Here is a 9,460-nt window from a genome sequence, read left to right on the forward strand (position 1 = left end):
GGCGATGTATCACAAAGTACCATATAGGGAATGAAAGAGGAGCCCCAATCGTGAAGTATGTAAAATATTTCCCAAATTTATTGAAAAAAACAAATCACAGGTACTCACATTTAAACAGTAAAAAGCATGCAAAACAAAACGAGCGCCACTTCCAGTATCCGAGTATGCTAAGTATTCCTACGCATATCGTCACGTGACTTCATCAGGGGGGATGAGATGGTGTCTAGGTAGTTATTGCTTTTACCTTACAGCACAGGGGTCCTGCATTCAGTTTCCACCAGAGGTGTTCAGTGTGACCGTTTCTTAGGACTAAACAGAATATTTAGTCTTTTCAATCTTTAGATAAAGTAAAATAGATCACCCGGGTATGCAGAGGGTTGGACACAATAATATGAACCTCAATAGTATAGAGCAGTGGTTTCCAAACTGTGGCCCGGGGCCCGGATGCGGCACTTTGCTTGCCTTTATCTGGCCCTTGGGGCACTATTTCTCCCATGGATACCATTGATGGGGCACCATTCATCCCAATGACGCCCAAAAATGGAGCTCTATTCCTCCCACTGATATCAACAATGGGACACTATTCCCCCTATTAAAATCAATGATGGGTATTGCTTACTCTCATTGACAGCATAACAGTTTCTACTTGCGCCAGCCACAGTCCGGTCACCCTAAAGCCTGAAGGACAGTAAACCGGCCCTTTGCTTCGAAAGTTTGGAGACCCCAATATAGAGTTTAAAGCTGAAATCTAGGTATGGCAATTTTTCAGGGTTACATTGGTCCAGCTTGGACCATTGTCAATACAATATGTGTGTGCCATACCTGTGGGATCCCCATGAAATCTGGAAATTACTGTAGTCAGCACCACTACTACAGTGATCTTGATCTAGCCTCCAGGTCCCATGCCAGGAGACTGCCCTGCTGCATCATGAACACAGGTGGTTGCTTGCTTGGCACAGGCGCCTTTCAGGAAACACTTTGCTTCTCAGTGAATGCAAAGCATTCTCTGATTGGATGAGTTAGAGAGGCGGGGGTGGTATCATTACAATATTCACTTTGTCCAGTCAGAGAATATTACATCCATTGAGAAAACGCAACGTGTTCTCTGAATGGCACCTCTGCTGAGCCAGCAACCCCCGGTGTTCACAATGCAGCAGTGCAGTCACTTGGCACCATACCAGGAAGCTAGTGGCAATCATGGTATTAATAGTGCTTACTACAATGATTTCCAGCTTGCAGGGGCTCCCACAGGCAGGGCTTTTTTCAGCGAGAACGCGGGGGAACGCAGTTCTGTCACCTCCAGCACTTAATGTATGTACTGGAAAGGAGGATCTATTGATGCTTGCTGTTGGGGTATCTATTAACACTGGTGGGGATCTGTTTTGGGGGGTCTTATCTCGCTGGGGGGGGTCAATTGTTGCTGGGTGGGATCTACTGTTAAGGGAAAGGTCTATTGTTGCTGGCTGCTAGAGAGTCTATTGATGCTGGCTGCTGAGAAATCTGTTATTTCTGCTAGAGGTATATTGTTGCTGGGGTGGTATTTTGTGGTGGTGGGTCCATTGTTGAGGGGGGGGGGGGGGTCCATTGTTGCTGGGTGGAAAGTCTTTTGTTGTGTGGGTAATCTATTGTTTCTGGAGGGATCTATTGTTGCTGCGGAAGGTCTATTGTTTCTGGGGTGTAGTCTATTGTTGCTCATTGCAAGGGATGTTTTAATATCTTTCTTGTTTGCATTACCAAATTTCATAGAAATCAATGACTAGCACAAAATACTTGGTTCTGTATTCTCTGAAAGGAACTGTACGGGGAGGTGGGTAGGGGGTGGAACCAAGGGACGGTGCTCAGAGACGGGTAGGGGGTATAGATGAAATGTGACTTGGAAGGGTGGAGTTCCTGCACCTATTCCCTGAGAAAAAAAGCCCTGCCCACGGGTATGACATACATATACATGCTTACATTGAACCATTGAAACTATGTAAAAATTGCCATACCTAAACTCCAGCTTTAACTTTATTTGTGTAGGCTACACTTTGAAAAAAAAAGTTTTGATTATCTTTTGTTGGTGTTTTCTTTGATTGTATTCTCTAGGTTGTGTTCAGCAGGTTCTCAATTTACCTAGACCATATCGGGCAAATTGGTACCCCAAGAGTAACGATCTCCACAGTAGTGATTAAATACACAAAACTTGGCATGACTGATCTAGAAGAATAGTGGCCGAAAAAATTATTTTAATGTTAACGTTGGTTTCTTACATTACAGGTATAGTAATTGTAGCTTTCCCATGGATGTTGGCTTTGTCAAGCTCTTTGTGGAATTTTTGTTGTTGTGGAAACAGAGTCTTTAAGGTGGAGTCCTGCTGTCACCTTTGCTGCAGTAGTTCTGTGTTGCTTGGTCACAATCCTTATTAGTGTTTGATGGTCCCCGTCATTTAAGTTCAATTTCTGGAATTTTAAGTGATACAAATCTTTTTATTTTTTTGTAATTTCAGTCCAGACTTACATAATATGTATAGGCTACTTCCTTTCAAATGTGCCTTTTATGTTTCCCCAGCTATCCCCCCTCCCCCTGCCTGTTTTTAGGTGCCTCTTTTAGCTATCCAGCTGCTAAGAATCCACCCATTCATGCGCTTGGCTGAAACTGCAGGAGTCAATCACTCTCCTACCCTCACTGTCTGCTCTACAAGCCAAAGTTTACAGTGCCTTGCAAAAGTATTCACCCCCTTGGCTTTTTACCTATTTTGTTACATTACAGCCTTTAGTTCAATGTTTTTTTAAATCTGAATTATATTTGATTGATCAGAACACAATAGTCTAAGTTGGCGAAGTAAAATTAGAAAAATAAATACATAAAACAATTTTTCATAAATAAAAAACTGATAATTGGCATGTGTGTATGTATTCACCCCCTTTGTTATGAAGCCAATAAAAAGCTCTGGTGCAACCAATTACCTTCAGAAGTCACATAATTTGTGAAATGATGTCCAACTATGTGCAATTTACGTGTCACGCGATCTGTCATTACATATACACACCTTTTTGAAAGGCCCCAGAGGCTGCAACACCTAAGCAAGAGGCACCACTAACCAAACACTGCCATGAAAGCCAAGGAACTCTCCAAATAAGTAAGGGACAATGTTGTTGAGAAGTACAAGTCAGGGTTAGGTTATAAAAAAAAAATCCAAATCTTTGATGATCCCTAGGAGCACCATCAAATCTATCATAACCAAATGAAAAGAGCATGGCACAACAGCAAACCTGCCAAGAGACGGCCGCACATCAAAAATCACAGACTGGGCAAGGAGGACATTAATCAGAGAGGCAGCACAGAGACCCAAGGTAACCCTGGAGGAGCTGCAGAGTTCCAGTCAGAGACTGTAATATCTGTACATAGGATGACAGTAAGCCATATGCTCCATAGAGTTGGGCTTTATGGCACAGTGGCCAGAAGAAAGCCATTACTTTCAGCAAAAAACAAAATGGCACGTTTTGAATTTGTGAAAAGGCATGTGGGAGACTCCCAAAATGTATGAAGGAAGGTGCTCAGGTCTGGTGAGACTAAAATTTTTGGCATCAAAGAAGACGCTATGTCTGGTGAAAATCCAACACATCACATCACCCAAAAACACCATCCCCACAGTGAAACATGGTGGTGGCAGCATCATGCTGTGGGGATGTTTTTTAGCAGTCGGGACTGGGAAACTGGTCAGAGTTGAGGGAAAGATGGATGGTGCTAAATGCACGGATGTTCTTGAGCAAAACTTGTACCACTCACACCTTCCAGCAGGACAATGATCCCAAACACACTGCTAAAGCAACACTTGAGTGGTTTAAGGGGAAACATGTAAATGTGTTGGAATGGCCTAGCCACAGATCTCAATCCAATAGAAAATCTGTGGTCAAACTTAAAGATTGCTGTTCACAAGCACAAACAATCCAACTTGAAGGAGCTGGAGCAGTTTTGGAAGGAGGAATGGGCAAAAATCCCAGTGGTGAGATGTGGCAAGATCATAGAGACTTTTACAAAGTGACTTGGAGCTGTGATAGCCATAAAAGGTGGCTCTACAAAGTATTGACTTTAGAGGGGTGAATAGTTATGCACATTGACTTTCTGTTATTTTGTCCTATTTGTTGCTTTCTTCACAATAAAAAAAAAATCTTCAAAGTTGTGGGCATGTTAATTCCAGGTTGTGAGGCAAAAAAGCACGAAAAATGCCAAGGGGGGTGAATACCAAGGCACTGTATGTAATAGGATAAATCATGGAGGATTCTGCAGCAGTGACAAGGGACAATAGTAGGTAAGTGCTTGGGTGGGAAGGGGGTTGTAAATGTATTGGGTAGGTCTTACTCTAATGTTGCAAATGCATTAAAGTGGAAGTAAACCCTCCTATGGTTTTCAGCCAAATAAGCTGCCATCTTGGCTGCTGTTTAACCTTCAACTGTCATTGTGCTGCACATGTGATCAGTTATGATGATATGACAGTTTGGTTGATAGCACAAGCAAAAATGACAGTTACATCCCCGACACGTGTCGGGAATACAACTGTTTTTTTAATCTGTTAAATCGATGGGTTTACTTCCTCTTTAAGGTAAAAAAAAAAAGCTTTAGTACTTTTTTACATTTCTAAGTGTAGCACACTACTTCCTTGGGAGCTGCAAAGTTGTTCTTTACCTTTCTGTTAACAGGTTGCGTTCTTCCTTCCCATGCAAGGATCCACAAACAGCAGACAGTCTTTATCTTTTATAAAACTTTATTCTTGAACTTGAGTGGACGTTACATTTGAGTAGAGGATATGAGTTGCTTCTAATGTAGCACTGACCCCCAAAGGAGCTGCTGACTTTTGTTGGGCTTACTGTTACCTTCTTGACCTCGTGTACATCTAGGGGTTTCCCGAGGTAGATGTCCCAAAGGATTGTAGAAACTGACACTGGATCCACTTTAAGGATTTTTATTTGCAAAAAAGGAGTAGACAAAACACAGTCTCTCAATGAGGGTTAGAGGATTTTAGGTGGAAAGTTCAGGTACTCTTGGAACTTATTCAAAATAGGTAGCCTCTCACTATAGCAATCCAGAAAATAGCCATTCACAACTGGATCCTTACTGCTACCGGATAGACCTCCTCTCACTAGGCCTAGCAGCCGATAGAGTGTGCAAATAAAGCAAAGCCTTTGCCACAGACTTGCATATGGAACGTTTGAATACTTGCTGTAGAACACTTGTAGTAAGCTGAAGGGTGTAGACAAATTTAGAGAATCCTCATACGGTACCAGTATCTTGTAGCTGGTCCGGCGATACCGTACGAGTGTAGATTCACTTGGGGTCTTTCAACTAAGCCTCCAGGCTCTTTCCGAGAAGCCAGCCTTCCGCATAGCCTTCTCCTGAAGAGTCCTCCCCTAGTTGCTTCTTCAGTTGCTGGGCCTCTCCACAGATGAGACGGCACTGGACCACCTCCGAATCCTCCCTCCAGTTACTTTGCCTCGGGCTACCCTGCCCCGAGACTCGGAATTGGATGGATCCGCACCCCAGGCCATGAGAGCCATGGGAGCTGCTCAGGAGGACCAGGACCAAACAGACAAAAAAATCCTCTGGACCGGAACCCAGAAGCATGTGATGTCAGTACCTTAAGTACCCTCTCCCAGAATGCACAGCAGGAAGACACGCCCACTGGGTTGATTCCAGGAAGGAATTGAACTCAATGCACCCAGCTGAACTGCGTTCTCACACTTGCCAGTGATGACAGCACCACCTATAGCCAAGCAGAACACAGTGCAATCCAGCTAGACTGGTACTGAAACCATAATTTGGTATAATTAAACCCAAAACCAAACTGCGGTTCTAGGAACATTAAATAGAGAAAAACACATAGCGCGTGCTCTTCAGGAGCCGGCGCTACATAATAAATATGGTTCCTGACTCTGATCCTGCGTACTTCCCTTTGGTGAACTGACCAGCATTACTCTGAATAATACTGTGGTTTGTAGATTCCCAAGGCCTCACCGCCTAATTCCTTGAGTCTTGCAAATCCGCCCAATGTCAGTTCTGGAAAGTGTCTCTCACTAGGTCCTTGGACACATAGCAAGTTTACGGATAATCACCACGGGGTTGCACTCCCTTTGCTCACTCCCATCCACAGTCCATGTTTCCCACAGAAACAGTCGATCCCAGTTTCCTCCGTCTGCTTTACACCTACTTCCTCCTCCGCATGGTCTGATGCATTCCCCGGCTGGATTAAATTGAGATGACTGTTTGTATTATTCAGCACTGGGGTCTCTGAACCCCCAGGCCTTCAAACCCGCTCCTGCTATCCAGCACTGGGGTCTCTGAACCCCCAGGCCTTCAAACCCGCTCCTGCTATCCAGCACTGGGGTCTCTGAACCCCCAGGCCTTCAAGCCTGCTCCTGCTGCACACTACATCTTGGGTTCTCTCCTTCTCTCCACCTAGGAAGCATGTGACCCCCAGCTTATATGCGAGTCCTGCCCCTGCCAACACAAATTCATGATTGGTCCAGAGCTCTCCACATAAGCTGCCTGCCATTCCAGTCCCAAGTCCTGCCTCCCTTCCAGAACATTTTCACTGAAAGGCTGAAGGGATCTCTCTGAGCCAGAGTTTAGGTGGCCACACCCCCCTCTAGTCTAGCACTTCCCTCTCCCAGAATAAGCAACCAGGCCTAAAAACTGTAGGGCCCTGGCCAAATTTACCTATCACTATTTAAAGAAAACCTATTTAGTACCCACCTAAATGGTGTGGGCGCTACAAAAGTACAGAAAGCTTAATGTCCTTTTGAAGGACCTAAGCCCATGCCAATGTATTACAATCCTGTCTTCAACAAGACATGTCAGGTTAGAATGTTTACATTTTTTTTTTTTTTTATTGTAAATCGAGTAGACTTAATACTGATCTGTAAAATGTATCCTGAGCTCAGTTTGCACTCCCTCATTTCTCCATAAAAATAAGAGACCTCTGAAAAGGTGCAATGACCATCATAATATAGTTCATATTTTATAACTGATCATCTTTGAACATAATGTACCATTTGATGTTATTATAGTAAGAAACCACTAGAGGGAGACAGCATGTCAAATACGTATATTGACTGGAACTGTGACTGGCTTCTAGATCCTGCAAAGCATGCTTTTCGTATTGCTTGCTGCTTTTTCCATGCAATAACTTTGTGGTGTGTACATAATATATCTGGTATTTTTTATTTTTTACAAGACTATATTTAGATTTTTGGGTTAAAGCTTATTTAAAAATCTATTTAACATATAAATAACATGTGCGCCTACATATATCTATATATTGAGTATAGTGATGACCTCAACAGAGTGCTGCTCATCATTCAGAGGCACCTAGGGCAGCATCAAAATAAAGACTGGGTATAGTTATTTCTGTGAGTAATTAGCTGTTTGCCTGGAGATCAGCTGTTAGCTTCTGAGTTGTTATGGTAGGGACATTTGTTTGTAAGTTCCATGGGACAGGGACACTCCTGAAGAGCTCATCGTAATTTATAAGGTTCATGCCAGTCTCATATAAAGTCCAATCTTTATTTTTGTGCTAGATAAATATTATACTGCCTGGTACCTGGTACCCAGTATTATACCAAGCCCACTTCTTGACTACATTTCCATGGTGTATAAGACCTATTTCTTAATGATGTAATATAAAGTGCTACTCTTTGATTGATCTATAGAGCACATCCGATGGTGTCTACTAGTCAATACATTTTTTTATAGAACAAAAAATAAATAAAAATTCCAGACACTTTATACATTTTTTCAAGTTAATTTATTTGAACTTTAGCCTGAAAAATATATTAAAAGTATAAGTTTCGATTTGATTCATTGGGAGGACATTGTTCGGTGCAGTGGGCTCTTGTAATGGAGTAAAAAAGAGTTGTTTTTTTCCAGTTATTAATTTCACACCAGTGCCTTGATCTGCATTTTAGCGCAGCTGTAAAGCGCAGATCAGCGGAAGGACATTTTTTCGAATGTGGCCTATTCACACCATAATGCAGTCAACGGACATCAGTGTGCGTTAAAACACGACTAAAATGGATGGAGATGTATATGCATTTTCTATACATTTTAGGGCAAGTCAGTGTAAAAAAGAAAATCGCAGTACACAATTTTAGCCTCAAGGTGTCAGTATTTGCTTGTACATTTTCTACGTGCCTTGCTCTTATAACTTCCTGCCACAGGAAAAAAATTAATTAATAAATAAATAAATATAAATATATATATATATATAAAATATATATATATATATATATATATATATACATACATATACATATACATATACATATATATATATATATATATATATATATATATATATATATATATATATATATATATACACACACATATATATATATATATATATATATATATATATATATATATATATATACACATATATATATATATATTCATATTCTTTTTCAGCATGGCCAGTAATCATAACCTGGTTCATAGTGATCGATATAAAGCCATAAAATGTTTTCTGGTAATGGTTGGCATGGAACTTCCCCCCACTAGTGAGAATACTAAGTATTTCCTGTTATTCCCCTGATTTCTGAAAAGTGCTCATTAAAGTAGCACTGAAATGTACCATGTAATCTTGAAACCTCGACAGAAGAAGTTTTGTGGTATTCTATGGCTGACAATCAATTGGAATGTGGAGATAGCTATTTATCAGCCTTTTCCTGACCATTCAATACCACATTTTCATTAGAAATGCTGACCTGAGCACCACTAATGGAGAAAAAAAAAATCCTTAACGTATGTAAATCCTTAAAGTTGAAGTTGAAGTTTAGGTTTGGCAATTTTTACTTAGTTACATTGATCCAGCTTGGACCAATATATGTACATACATATGTACCATACCTGTGGATCCCCATGGAAGCTGGAAATCAATAATCTCTACTAAAATGCTACATTTACTCAATAAATGCAAGGCATTCTCTGATTTGAGAAGGTACAGAGGTGGGGAGTGGACATCACAATCTCCACCTCGCCTGATTAGAGAAAATACAAAGTGTTTTCTGAATGGTGCCAGTGTCAGACAGGTAACCCTCCTGCATTCAGTAAGCAGCAGGGCAGCCGCTCAGCATCAAAACCGGAAGCTATCGGCAATCGTCGTAGTAACAGTATCTACCGCAATGATTTCCAGCTTCCACGGGGATCCCAGAGATATGGCGTATGTTTGAAATCATCACTCACTGTATACAGTTTTCTTTTGTTGTTTTTCAATCGTTTAGTCGTGTCCGACCTCATAGACCATAGCATGCCAGGCTTTTCTGTCCTCTGCTGCCTCCTGGAACTTGCAAAACTTCATGTGCATTGTTTGTTGATGCTATCTATTCATCTTGTTTTCTGTCGTCCTCCTTTTTGCTTACATGTTTCTCACCATCGGGGTCTTTTCCAATGAGTCTTCTCTTTGCATTAGGTGGCCAAAGTATTT

Source organism: Lithobates pipiens, unplaced genomic scaffold, assembly GCF_037356315.1.
Source record: "Lithobates pipiens isolate NorthernLeopardFrog02 unplaced genomic scaffold, aLitPip1_a1.2 Scaffold_19, whole genome shotgun sequence".
Classification (NCBI taxonomy): Eukaryota; Metazoa; Chordata; class Amphibia; order Anura; family Ranidae; genus Lithobates; species Lithobates pipiens.